The sequence below is a fragment of the Castor canadensis genome, chromosome 10 (assembly GCF_047511655.1).
Source record: "Castor canadensis chromosome 10, mCasCan1.hap1v2, whole genome shotgun sequence".
Lineage (NCBI taxonomy): Eukaryota > Metazoa > Chordata > Mammalia > Rodentia > Castoridae > Castor > Castor canadensis.
Window position 1 is genome coordinate 107,059,490 of NC_133395.1, and position 14,934 is coordinate 107,074,423.

The 14,934-nt window shown below is 36.9% G+C and overlaps 1 pseudogene; it reads right to left on the reverse strand.

The window, feature by feature from the left end:
- Positions 1-12,855: 12,855 nt before the first annotated feature.
- Positions 12,856-13,324, reverse strand: LOC141411338 (cytochrome c, somatic pseudogene; annotated as a pseudogene).
- Positions 13,325-14,934: the final 1,610 nt, after the last annotated feature.

Genomic DNA, 14,934 nt, shown 5'->3' on the forward strand with positions numbered 1-14,934 from the left:
ATTCTGAAGTATCTAAAGCATAAACAACTGAGGGATGCTTTTCAAGAAAAAGAATATAATATTATGACTTTGACATTAAGTGTGTGACTGTTTAAGTGTTGGCTCTGGAGTCCAAGTTTCACTAGGTTCCTGGAAAATCCATCTCTGTGGTTGATAGTGTATAGGATGGCTACAATAGTAGTCTTGAAAGAGATCACAAGGCCTACCATGGAAATACCAGAGGGAATTGGTATGAAGAGTTAAGCACCAGACTCAGTAGAGGTAGAGGTTCAGGGGTTGGCTAACAACTGTGGTTGTTAGCTTTTCTTATTGGTGTGACAAAATGCCTGGCATAAACAACTTAAGACAGGAAGGCTTTATTGTGTTCATGGTTTCAGAAGTTTTAGTTCACAATGTGAGCTCCACTGATTCTGGGTCTATGGCAAAGCAGAGCATCAGGGTGGCAGGAGCCTATGACACAGGCTATTTACTTTATGGTGAATAGGAAGCAGGGAGGGAGAATGCCTAGACTCTGGGCTTTCTCCTTTTCCTCTTTCATTCTATCCAGGTCACTATCTTATGAAATGCTGCTGAAATTCAGGGTGTGTCTTCCTCCCTTAGGTAATTTTGTCTGGAAACACACTCACAGACACACCCAGAGGTGTTTTTCCTAAGCCCATCTCAATCCAATCAAGTAAGATTAACCATCACAGTAATTTTTCGGATGCTGGAGGCAAGAAGAGGATGATAGGACTGGTTGAATGGCTCAAGTGGTAGAGCACCTGCCTAGCAAGTGTGAAGCCTTGAGTTCAAACTCCAGTACCACCAAGAAAATAAAAGAGGATGGTGAGGGCATAAACAGAAAATGAAAACACAAGAGGAAGGTCAGATTCTCAAAGGAAGAGGATGTAATCAGTTTTGAACAAAGTGAGTTTGATATCATCTAGGTAAAGATGTCCAGTGGGTCTCTGAAAATGTGAAATTAGAGATTGTTGAAATCTGAATTCAGGAGTTGTCTACATCCACCTAAGTGGACAGTAGTACTATGAGACTGTCAAAGGAGTTAGGAATTCAGAGAGATCAGAATTCCTTGGATGAAGTGACCTCTTTTGGGAAAGGTTAAGTTGGAAAAATGCTGCCTATAAAATGATATACTAGATGTTTTTATTTGCTTTCTTGCTGTAAAATTTTTATAAGAATATCCCTTAACTAGCAGAGTCTTTAGAATGAAATTGCTTTAAAAATAATACTGTTTTGAGACAGTGTTTCACTGTATATCCTAGGGTGGCCTTGAATTTTTGACCTTCTTACTTCTGCCTCCTGAGTGCTGAATTTCAGGCATCATGCTCAACTTGCAGAGGGGGTTGAACTGGCCAAAAAAAAGTCTATTCACAGCTGGATGCATCAAGAAACCCCTCTGAACATTTACTTTTGAATTAAAAATGTAAAACAGGACTGTATAATAGGTACAGTATATGTGTGGGTGTTGGGAAGGGTGAATGGAGGAGATGAAGGTGAGGGAATATGGTTGATGGGCTTCATATACACACATGAACTAGAACAACGAAACCTCTTTCAATTGCTTTAAGTGGGGCATGGAGGGGGTTGCAGCAGGGATATGGTGGAGGCAATCTAACCAATGTACAATATAAGGCTATTGGGAGTTGGCACAATGAATCCTCCTGTACAATCAATATATATTAATAAAAATGAAAAAAGAGAAGCTACTTTTTATGCTACATTAGTAGCCTTTAGAAGTTGCAGGTATTCTCCTGAAATTTAACATTTAAATAAATTATTTATGCCCATTCTGCTGTTTAAAACCTATTTTCAAGTTGACATTCAGTATTTTTTTTAAAAGAACTTTCACAAAGATACAAAAATTTATGAAGAGTATCCCCCTCCTCTGACAGATAACCTTTAGCTTTGTCTTTCTTTCCTACTATTTACAATTACTGTATCTCAGAAGGGGTCAAGTCTCTAGAACTACAAAGAAAGAAGAACTCTTGAGAGGCATGTAATTATGAGTAGTAGTTATGCTCTTTTACGGTAATTGCTGTTTCATTTTAGAGCTTCTGTCTGCCACTTCATGATTCCTTCTGACATTAACAGGATGTAAGCAGTTTGGTACAAGTTTCTAGAAAAAAATATATATGCTTGTTGAAAGCATTTGTTTAGTTATCTGGGATGAAATAGCAGGTACCAAAATTAAGATACTCAGGATGTTGGTGTCTATCCAATTAATTTCCTTTCCTTCTTTAAGAAACCTAGTTATAATACACACCCCAAATTTTCTTACTGTGTTCTTCATATTAATGATTTTTCCTTACATTCTCCCAATAATTATTTTTTACTGAGTATTTCTAAAAGTATATTCCCTTCCCCAGAATTCTTGGGATTATTTGAAGCATGAGAGAACTATCTTTAACAGAGATTTTATTAGGAAAAAACCTTTAAAACTGTGGTTTCCTGCCTGTTTCATTACCAGAATCACTTGAGAGACTAAAACACACCAATTTAAATCATTTACATCATACTTAATGTCTTTTCATGGGATGTCATGCAATGCTTTTGTTTTTTTCCTCTCCCTACATTTTCTCTGATCTATTTCATCATTCTTATGGCTCAAAATATTATCTATATTCAGATGATATGCAAGCTTATGTCTCCAGTCCAGTAATTTTACCTGAATTCAATTACATACTGGGCATTTTCACTTGGACTATTCACTGATATCTCAAATTTAATGTGCCCTGAACTCTTTGTTCTTCATCTTACCCAACTTTTTTCTCCACAAACCCTTTTTTAAGAAAACCCCAACAAATAGCCACTATATATGCAGATATGCAGGAATCACTCTTGGTCACCTAATCTGTACACTTTACCAACTTATTTGCAATTAATGCATATTCTAATATATAGCTGGAAGCTATCCATTTCCTCTGCCATCAGTATTATTCAAGTTTTATGGTTTCTCTTGTGGACCAAAGCAGTAGTGTCTAAATTGGGGTTTCTGATCTACTCTTGCCTTCCGTATCCTCTGATAAGCCTTGGTTAGATGTTGGATTCACCTGGAAAACATACAGAACCCTGATGCTTGGGTCTCACCCCTAGATATTCTGGAGTGTGAAAAATTTAAATAATTTCACTATTCCACTCCACACGTGTCATGGGGAGCCAAATTCTTAATACACAAATCAATCACTTCCCTGCATTAAGAGCCTCAGAGTCTTCCAATTTACTGCCTACTCTTATATTAACATCCCTTTTCTATATTGCTTGCCCTCAGGGCACCATTTCACCTTCTGATCCTTCTGACTAATCTACCTTGCTCTGTCTTGTTTCTGGGTTCAGCTTACTTCCTTGTCAAGTAGATAATTACATACAAAGGTTCCTGGAAAAGCATAGGTACATGGTGCTTGTTGGTTATTATTTTTTTCCAAGAAACAATCTTATCTTATCTGTTTTTTTTTTTTTGAGACAGGGTCTCATAGTGTAGCCCTGGTTGACCTTGAGTTGAGATCCCTCTGCCTCAGCCTTCTGAATGCTGGGATGACAGGTGTTTACTATCACTCAACCCATCTTTCCATCATGTAAGTGGATTGGGAGAGCCTCATTCTTCTGTTCTTTTCCCTACTTCCAGGTTGTGGTTAAGAATGCGATCCAGGATTTCAGAACAGTTTATCAGCCTCCAGTTCAGGACTAATCAGCATTTTTTTTCCTGATATTTTTTGGCTAGAGATATCAGAAACTGTGAACTCCTGGAGTTATGAACCTGCTGCATCTTCTCTGCTGCATAAAGGAGTCATCTTCAGTAGGAGAGAAGATGGCCAATCTGTCAAGAAAATAGAAGCCTTACAGAAAGGTGAATAGTGCATATTCTCACATATGTGGAAGGGAAATATTGATATCACAAAAATAATGAATAAGGTAATGGTTCTCAGAATCTGTAAAAGATGTGGGGGAAGGAGGGGTGGAAAGGTATAGCTATGTTTTGGGGTACAGTTGGCTAGAAGGAATAACATCTAAATGTTCTATAGCATGGTAAGGATGACTGTGGGTGACATTAATTAATCAACTATTGCAAAATAGCTAGTAGAGAGAATTTTGAATGTCCTCCAAACAAACAAATGATGTATGTCTGAGGTAATGGATATGCCAATTACCCTGTAATAATTGCATGCATCCTATATATCTATTGAAGTGTCACACTGTACCTCACAAATATGTTCAATTATGATATGTCAATTAAAAATAAAATATACTTTCAAAAGCTTATGGGAAATAAATGTTTGAAACTTGCAAAAAAAAAGAAAATGGAAAGGAAGAAAAAGAAAAGAGAGGAACTTCATTTATATTATGTCATTTAATTATCATTTTAATTAATTAAGTTATGTATTCCACTTTGTTGATCAGAAAAATGAACTTCAGAAGGATTAATATTCTTAACCTGTTACTGTTTGAGTAAGAATACCATTTTAGGGATGAGAAGTATTAGCCTGTGAAAAATCATTTCTGAAGTGTCTTTACAATATTAATTTTATCCATTGAAGGATAAGTTTATTATGAACATTCCACATTAGTAGGCAGAACCCAGTTCTTCAGAATGTGCATGATTTTTTGCTAGCACTAGTGAACGAAGAAGTCACTACTTTGTATAAAATGGTAGTGGTGGTTGCTGATAGATTTATTATATTTCTCTGCATATTGTTAACTCTGTTAGATTAATGGTAGGACAGTGTTTCTCAAAGTTTAATGTGAATGAGAATCTGCTTAATTGCAGATTATCATTCAATAGGGCTGAGATGGAGACCAGAAATTTGGGATTTCTAACAAATGATGCTTTAATTGCTCTTAGTAGCAAAAGCTAAGCTATCAGCAATATAATTTTTATGTATTACGCAAATGTCTCTGTTGTCTTCTGAAAGATTATCACCTAAATTGTAATCATATTCTATGGACTATTATGCAAACTTCATTGACACATGAAAGCAAAATATCATCTTCAGAGTTGGTGTTCATGTGATTTCTGTAGGAGTAGGAGTTAGATACTGTACTGTCAATCTTGGGACAAACTGGGAAAAATATTTATAATCAGTCTAAAAACCTGGGTGAGGATTAAGTTCTTACAAAATAGTAAACTGAGCAGACAACAGGTTGGTTCCAGGAGGAACACAAGGATGGAAATGAAGATCCATAGAAAGGAGATATTGCTTTCCAAGTAGTTTATTCTCAAAAGTCAAACAAAATCTTCAAAAGTAGAAATAAATGACACTTGCTATCCTTGGTAAGTGGAAGCCATCACACTTACATTTTTTATTTTATTTATTTATTTTTAAGTGTTGTGCTGGGTGGAGTTTCATTGTGGCATTTATAAAAGTTTTTACAATGTATCAAATATATCATACTTGAATTCACCTCCCCCCGCCTCTGCTCTCCTTTACTTTCCCTTCCTCGATTCCTAGAATAGTTTCAAAAGGTATCATTTTTGCATTTACACATACGTGTAAATAGTTGTACCACAGTCACCCTCCTACAACCTTTCCCCAAAACCTCTCCCTCCCACAGGCACCAACCTCTCCCTATTCCCAGTTCCCATGCAGGACTTGTTCCTCTCTCCTGTTCTTCAATTTTGTAAAAGAAAAAAAAAGAAAGAAATGACATTTTTGCTTGTTTAAGATAATGACAGTTACTCAGGGAGTTTCCTTGTGATGTTTCCATGTACATATATATATTATAACCCCATTGGCTCAGCTCTTCTATTTTTCTTCTTTCTACCTTAGTCCCTTTCTTATGGTGGTTTCAACTGGTTTAAAGATTCTATGTTCATTCTTGTATAGAAAGTATGTCAACCATGTTCACCTTTGCAACTTCCTTCTTTTACCCTCCCTCTCTTGTGTGTGACCTCCTCTTAGTATGACCAATTTTTCATAATATTGCTGTATTTCTATTAGGTCTATAATCCACATATGAGGGAAAACATACAGATTTTGGCCTTCTGAACCTGGTTAACTTCACTTAAGATGATGTTCTCTAGTTTCATCCATTTACCTGTGAATGACAAAATTTCATTCTTCTTTGTGGCTGAATAGAATTCTATTGTATATAAATACCACATTTTCTTAATCCATTCATCATTAGTGGGGCATCTTGGCTGTTTCTATAACTTAGCTACTCTGAATAATTCTACAATAAACATAGATGTGGAGGTGCCTTTGTTGTAACCTGACTCACATTCCTTTGGATGTATCCCTAGGAGTGGAATTGCTGAATCATATGGCAGCTCTAGTTTCAGTTTTTAGAGGCGCCTCCATGTTTTCCATAGTGGGTTTATAATAATTTACATTAACAGCCATGTATGAGGGTTCTTTTACCCCCACATCCTTGCCAACATTTGTTGTTTGTGTTCTTGATGGTAGCCATTCTAACAAGAGGGAGGTGGAATCTTAGTGTGGTTTTGATTTGCATTTTCTTTATGGCTAGGGATGATAAGCATTTTTTCATGTATTTTTTAGTCATTTGGACTTTTTTTGAGAAAGCTGTTTAGTTCATTTGTCATTTCTTCATTGGGTCATTGATGTTTTGGAGGAGTTTAGTTTTTTGAGCACTCTATATAGTCTACTACTTAGCAATCCCTTGATGTATAGCTGGAAAAGATTTTCTCCCATTTTGTGGGTAGCCTCTTCAGTTTGGAAACTGTTTCTTTTGTTGTGCAGAAGCTTTTTAATTTCACGTCGTCCCATTTGTCCATCCTTTCTCTTAGTTGCTGAGCCACTTGAATTCTACTGAGGAAATCCTTGCATATTCCTATTGCTTCCAGTTATTCCCTGATCTTTCCTATACTAGCTTCAAGGTGTCAGGTCTTATGAGGCCCTAAATACACTTTGAGCTGATACTTGTACAGGGTGAAAGACATGGGTCTAGTTTCAGTTTTCTGGATGCAGATAATCAGTTTTTTCAACATCTGTTGAAGAGGCTGTCTTTTCTCCATCATATGTTTTTTGGCACTTTTGTCAAAAATTAGATGGGCATAGCTACATGGTTTCATATCTGGGTATTCTATTCTGTGTCATTGGTCTTCATATCTGTTTTTGTGCCAGTACCATGCACTTTTTATTGCTATGGCCCTGTAGTACAGTTTGAAGTTGGGTGTTGTGATACCTCCAGCATTGCTCTTTTTGCTCAGTATTGTCTTGGCTATTTGTGGACTTTTGTGCTTCCAAATGAACCTTAGGGCTAATTTTCCAGTCTCTGTGATGATTGTCATTGGGATTTGGATGGAATTGTATTGAACATGTAGATTGCTTTTAGTAATATAACCATTTTCATGGAAAGATGGGAGATCGTTCCGTCTTTCCAACTCTTCTTCAATGATTTATAGTTTCCTTGTAGAGGTCTTTCACATCCTTTGTTAAGTTTATTCCTAGGTATTTGATATTTTTTTGAGGCTACTGTAAATGAAATTGCTTTCCTATGTTCTTTCTCAGTCTGTTCATTGTTGATGTGTAAAAAGGCTACTGACTTTTTATATTTTTTATTTTCTCTTTATTCATATAATCATATGTACACACATTGTTTGGGTCATTTCTCCCCCATGCCCCCCCATCCTTTCCTTCTTCCCCCACCTCCTTCACTTCAAGGTAGAACCTGTTCTGCCCTTTTCTTCGATTTTGTTGAAGAGAAGATATAAGCAATAATAAGAAACACAAAGTGTTTTTGTTAGTTGAGATAAGGATAGCTATACAGAGAGATTCCTAGCATTGCTTCCATGTACAAGTGTGTTACAACCCGAATTGGTTCATCTCTACCTGACCTTTTCACTACTTCCTGGTCACCTTCCCATATTGACCTCTGTTGCTATAAGATTACTGTATTAGCTCCTCTGCAATGGGGACATCAAACACTTTCAAGTTTTGGGTTTCCTACCTATCCCCATTCCTCCCGTATGTGCTCTCCCCTTAGTGTGTGACCCAAGTCTAACCACATTGCTGCATTTGCCCTAGTTCTAAAGTCTTCATATGAGGGAGAACATATGACTTTTTTGTCTTCTGAGCCTGGCTAACCTTGCTCAGGATGATGTTCTTCCAGTTCCATCTATTTACTTGTGAATGATAAGATTTCATTCTTCTTCATGGCTGAGTAAAATTCCATTGTGTATAAATACCACATTTTCTTTCTTTTTTTTGTAGAGGACAATAACTTTATTTTTTTTTCCTTTTTCTTTTATTATTCATATGTGCATACAAGGCTTGGTTCATTTCTCCCCCCTGCCCCCACCCCCTCTCTTACCACCCACTCCGCCCCCTCCCTCTCCCCCCCTCAATACCCAGTAGAAACTATTTTGCCCTTATCTCTAATTTTGTTGTAGAGAGAGTATAAGCAATAATAGGAAGGAACAAGGGTTTTTGCTGGTTGAGATAAGGATAGCTATACAGGGCATTGACTCACATTGATTTCCTGTGCGTGGGTGTTACCTTCTAGGTTAATTCTTCTTGAACTAACCTATTCTCTAGTACCTGTTCCCCTTTTCCTATTGGCCTCAGTTGCTTTAAGGTATCTGCTTTAGTTTCTCTGCGTTAAGGGCAACAAATGCTAGCTAGTTTTTTAGGTGTCTTACCTATCCTCACCCCTCCCTTGTGTGCTCTCGCTTTTATCATGTGCTCATAGTCCAATCCCCTTGTTGTGTTTACCCTTGATCTAATGTCCACGTATGAGGGAGAACATATGATTTTTGGTCTTTTGGGCCAGGCTAACCTCACTCAGAATGATGTTCTCCAATTCCATCCATTTACCAGCGAATGATAACATTTCGTTCTTCTTCATGGCTGCATAGAATTCCATTGTGTACAGATACCACATTTTCTTAATCCATTCGTCAGTGGTGGGGCATCTTGGCTGTTTCCATAACTTGGCTATTGTGAATAGTGCCGCAATAAACATGGGTGTGCAGGTGCCTCTGGAGTAACAGTCTTTTGGGTATATCCCCAGAGTGGTATTGCTGGATCAAGTGGTAGATCGATGTCTAGCTTTTTAAGTAGCCTCCAAATTTTTTTCCAGAGTGGTTGTACTAGTCTACATTCCCACCAACAGTGTAAGAGGGTTCCTTTTTCCCCGCAACCTGTTGTTGGTGGTGTTGCTGATGATGGCTATTCTAACAGGGGTGAGGTGGAATCTTAGCCTGGTTTTAATTTGCATTTCCTTTATTGCTAGAGATGGTGAGCATTTTTTCATGTGTTTTCTGGCCATTTGAATTTCTTCTTTTGAGAAAGTTCTGTTTAGTTCACTTGCCTATTTCTTTATTGGTTCATTAGTTTTGGGAGAATTTAATTTTTTAAGTTCCCTATATATTCTGGTTATCAGTCCTTTGCCTGATGTATAGTTGGCAAATATTTTTCTCCCACTCTGTGGGTGTTCTCTTCAGTTTAGAGACCATTTCTTTTGAGGAACAGAAGCTTTTTAGCTTTATGAGGTCCCGTTTATCTATGCTATCTCTTAGTTGCTGTGCTGCTGGGGTTTCATTGAGAAAGTTCTTACCTATACCTACTAACTCCAGAGTATTTCCTACTCTTTCCTGTATCAACTTAAGAGTTTGTGGTCTGATATTAAGATCCTTGATCCATTTTGAGTTAATCTTGAATACCACATTTTCTTAATCCATTCATCAGTAGTGGGGCATCTTGACTGTTTCCATAACTTGACTATTGTGAATAGTGCTGCAATAAACATGGGTGTACAGGTACCTCTGGGGTAACCTGCATCACTTTCCTTTGGGTATATCCCTAGGAGTTGGATTGCTGGATCATATGGCAGATCTATGTTTAGTTTTTTTAAGAAGCCTCCACATTGTTTTCCAGAGTGGTTGCACTAGCTTGAATTCCCACCAGCAGTGTACGTGGGTTCCTTTTTCCCCACATCCTCACCAACACCTGTTGTTGGTGGTGTTTTTGATGATAGCTATTCTAACAGGGGTGAGGTGGGATCTTAGTGTGGTTTTGATTTGCATTTCCTTTATGCCCAGAGATGGTGAGCATTTTTCCATCTGTTTTTTGGCCATTTGAATTTCTTCTTTTGAAAAAGTTCTGTTTAGTTCAGTTGCCCATTTCTTTATTGCTTCATTGATTTTGGGAGAGTTCAGTGTTTTAAGTTCCCTGTATATTCTATTTATCAGTCCTTTGTCTGATGTATGGCTGACAAATGTTTTCTCCCACTCTGTGGATAGTCTCTTCAGATTAGAAACAATTTCTTTTGTTGTACGAAGCTTTTTAATTTTATGTAGTCCCATTTGTCCATCCTTTCTCTTAGTTGCTGAGCTGCTGGGGTTCTATTGAGGAAATCCTTGCCTATACCTATTGCTTCCAGAGTATTCCCTGCTCTTTCCTGTACTAACTTCAGAGTTTCAGGTCTGATATTAAGGTCCTTGGTCCATTTTGAGTTGATACTAGTATAGAGTGACAAACATGGATCTAGTTTCAGATTTTTGCAGACAGATAACCACTTTTCCGGCAACATTTGTTGAAGAGGCTGTCTTTTCTCCAACGTATGTTTTTAGCACCTTTGTCAAAAATAAGGTGGGCATAGCTGTGTGGATTCATATCTGGGTCCTCTATTCTGTTCCATGGGTCTTCATGTCTGTTTTTGTGTCAATACCATGCTGTTTTTATTGTTATTGCTTTGAAAGAGTTTGGAGTCGGGTATTGTGATACCTCCCACATTGCTCTTTTTGCTGAATATTGCCTTGGCTATTCGTGGTCACTTGTATTTTCAAATGAACATTAGGGTAGATTTTTCGATCTCTATGATGAATGTCATTGGAATTTTGATGGGAATTGCATTAAACATGTAGATTGTTTTTGGTAGTGTAGTCATTTATACTATGTTGATTTTACCAATCCATGAGCACGGGAGATCTTTCCACCTTCTGTAGTCTTCCTCAAGCTGTTTCTTCAGGAGTTTGTAGTTCTGTTTGTAGAGGTCATTCACATCTTTTATTAAGTTTACTCCTAGGTATTTGATTTTTTTTTGAGGCAGTTGTAAATGGAATTGTTTCATATATTCTTTCTCAATAATAATTATTTGTTCATTATTGTTGTATAGAAAAGCTAATGATTTTTGTAAGTAGGTTTTTTATCCTGTCACTTTGCTGTAGCTGTTTATGGTGTCTAGGAGTTTTTGGGTCTTTAAGATACAGGATCATGTCATCTGCAAATAGGGATATTTTGAAAGTTTCTTTATGTGTATTCCCTTTATTTCTTCTTCTTGCCTAATTGCTCTGGCTAGGAATTCTAGGACAGTGTTGACTAGGATAGGGATAGTGGACACTCTTATCTTTTACTGATTTTAGGGGAAATGGTTTCAGTTTTTTTCCATTAAGTATGATGTTGGCTATAGGTTTATCATATATAGACTTTACAATGTTGAGGTACTTTCCTTCTAGTCCTAGTTTTCTTAGAACTTTTATCATGAAGTGGTGTTGGATCTTATCAGAAGCTTTTTCTGCATCTATTGAGATGATCAAGTGGTTTTTGTCTTTGCTTTTTATTAATATACTGTATTACATTTATAGATTTGATATGTTGAACCACCCCTGCATCCCTGGGATAAAGCTGGCTTGGTTGTAGTGAATGATCTTTCTTATGTGTTGTTGGATTCGGTTTGCCATTATTTTATTGAGGATTTTTGCATCAATGTTCACTAAGGATATTGGCCTATAGTTCTCCTCTTTCGAGGTGTCCTTGTCTGGTTTTGGGATGAGTGTAATGCTGGCTTCCTAAAATGTGTTAGGCAATTTTCCTTCCCTTTCTATTTTGTGGAAAAGTTTAAGAAGAGCTGGTGTTAGTTCTTCTTTAAAGGTCTGATAGAACGCAGCAGAGAATCCATCAGGTCCTGGACTTTTCTTTTTTGGGAGACTCTTTGTTGCTGCTTCAATTTCATTTTGTGTTATAGATCTATTCAGGTGATTAATATCCTTTTGGTTCAATTTTGGGTGTTTGTAAGTATCTAGAAATCTGTCCATTTCTTTATGATTTTCAAATTTATTTGAATATATGTTCTCAAAGTAGTCTCTGATGATTCCCTGGTGTTTATTATTATCTCCCCTTTTGCACTTCTGATTTTACTGATTTGGGTTTTTTCTTTTCTTATTTTAGTCAGGTTTGCCAGGGGGTCTGTCAATCTTGTTTAGTTTTTCAAAGAACCAGCTTTTTGTTTTGTTGATTCTTTGTATGGTTTTTTTTGTTTCTATTTCATTAATTTTAGTCCTTAATTTTATTATTGCTCTTCTTCTGTTTGTTTTGGGTTTTGCTTGTTCTTGTTTTTATATGAGTTTGAGATGTAGCATTAGGTCATTGATTTGAGATCTTTCTGTCCTTTTCCTTTTTTTTTTTTGAGAAATGTTAAATATTCTTTATTTGATATTATACATAAACCACACTAAAATGCCTTTTAGCAAGTAAAAGGCAGCATTTTAAATACAGGAAATTCTACTTAAATTGGTAGTAGTCAAGACCAAAATACAGACATTGCTTCCTTATCTTCAGTATTGCCTTTAACAGGCAAATGATCACAAACTGAAACATAGTGAGTCTTGCCTGGTTTTAAGATAGTGAAGGGAACTCCCCAGTATTTAAACATCACACAATCAACTATATAAATGTAAATATAAAACCAATTGTTACTAGGTTTTGAGATGGTGTTCCCCATCTGTGAAAAGCTGAATATTACTAATTAAGTCCAATCATATCTTTAGAAAGGGGAAACAGTGACAATATTTACTTAACTGGAATTACTTTTAAAAAAAAGACTGTATTTACTTAACTATAAGCCAATTTTCCTTAAATTAGGACTGTCCAACAAAAATATTCTGTCAGCCATTCATGATTTGCATTCTGGTGTTGTAAGATTAAATTATGGTACATATAAAAAGCCATGTGACATTTCTGTTTTGTAATAAATAAGGCAGTGGGTATTACTCATTGGTAGCCTTTTTGAGATAAGCTATCAAGTCTGCCCTTTCTCCCTTCTTCTTAATGCCAGCGAAGATCATTTTTGTTCCAGGGATGTACTTTTTGGGATTCTCCAAATACTCCATCAGTGTATCCTCTCCCCAGGTGATACCTTTGTTCTTGTTGGCATCTGTGTAAGAAAACCCAGGGGCCTGATCTGTCTTATGCCCAAACAGACCATGGAGATTTGGCCCAGTCTTGTGCTTGCCTCCCTTTTCCACTGTGTGGCACTGGGCACACTTCTGAACAAAAATCTTCTTGCCTTTTTCAACATCACCCATCTTTAATTCGCTCTTTTGTTGCTATCACGACGAAGGAAATGTCTCGAAAGCTGGACGCCCCGCTCTCTACTCTGTCCTTTTAATATATGCACTCGTAGCTATAAACTTTCCTCTTCAGACTGCCTTTGCTTTGTCCCACAGGTTCCTGTACATAGTGTTTTCATTTTCATTAACTTCAAGGAACTTGTTAATTTCCTCTTTTATTTCACCCATGACCCATCGATCATTGAACAATGTGTTGTCCAGCTTCCAATTGTTTGCATATTTTCTACTGTTGTTTTTGTTGTTGAGTTCTAGTTTTAATACATTGTGATCATATAAAATGCCTGGGATTATTTCTGTTTCCTTTTATTTGCTGAGGCTTACTTTGTGCCCTAAGATATGATCAATTTTTGAGAAAGTTCCCTGGGCTGCTGAGAAGAAGGTATATTGTGAAGAAGTTGGGTGAAATATTCTGTAGCCATCAGCTAAGCCCATTTGATCTGTGGTGTGATTTAGTTCTAGAATTTCTTTGTTGATTTTTTGTTCAGATGACCTATCAATTGGTGATAGGGGGATATTAAAGTCTCCCACTACCTGTGTTGGAGTTTATATATGCTTTTAGGTCTTTCAGAGTATGTTTGATGAAATTGGGTGCACTGACGTGGGGTGTGTATAGGTTGATAATTGTTATTTCCCCTTTTATTAGTATGGAGTGTCCTTCTTTGTCTCATTTGATCAATGTAAGTTTGAAGTCTACTTTGTCTGAGATAAGTATTGCTACTCCTGCTTGTTTTTGGTGACCATTGGTTTGGTAAATCTTCTCCAGCCTTTCTCCCTAAGCTGGTGTTTGTTTTTGTCAATGAGCTGGGTCTCCTGTAAGCAACAGATTGTTGGATCTTCCTTGCAATCCAGTTGGCCAGTCGGTGTCTTTTGATGGGGGAGTTAAGTCCATTAACATTCAGTGTTAATATTGATAACTATGTGGTGATTCCTGTCATTTAGTTGTTTTTGTTGTTTGAAGGTTTGATTATGTGCAGTTGAATCAATGCTACTCTCTGATTCCTTGTCTTCTCTTCTCCTGTGGTTTGGTGCTGCCTGTCTTCTTGTGGTTTTGTTTGCTTTCATTTTCTGTATGCAGAATTCCTTGAAGAATCTTTTGTAGTGGTGGCTCGGTGGTCATATATTGTTTTAGTTTCTGTTTATCGTGGAAAACGTTTATTGTTCAAACTATTTTGAATGATAGTTTTGCTGGGTAGAGTATCCTAGGGTTGAAGTTATTTTCATTCAGTGCCTGGAAGACTTCACTCCATGCCCTTCTTGCTTTTAATGTTTCTGTTGAGAAATCTGCTGTGATTTTGATGGGTTTACCTTTATATGTTATTTGTTTTTTCTGTCTTACAGACTTCAATATTCTTTCTGTAGTCTCTGTACTTGTTGTTTTAATGATAATATGTCGTGGGGTAGTTCTATTTTGGTTGTCTGTTTGGTGTCCTGGAGGCTTCCTGTACCTGAAGGGGCATAGCTTTCTCTAGGTTTGGGAAATTTTCTGTTTTTATTGTTGAATATATTGTGAATCCCTTTTGTTTTTACCTCTTCTCCTTCTTCAATGCACATGATTCTCAGGTTTGGTCTTTTGATGGAGTCAGTAAGTTCTTGCATATTCCTTTTGCAAGTCTTGAGTTGTTTGACTA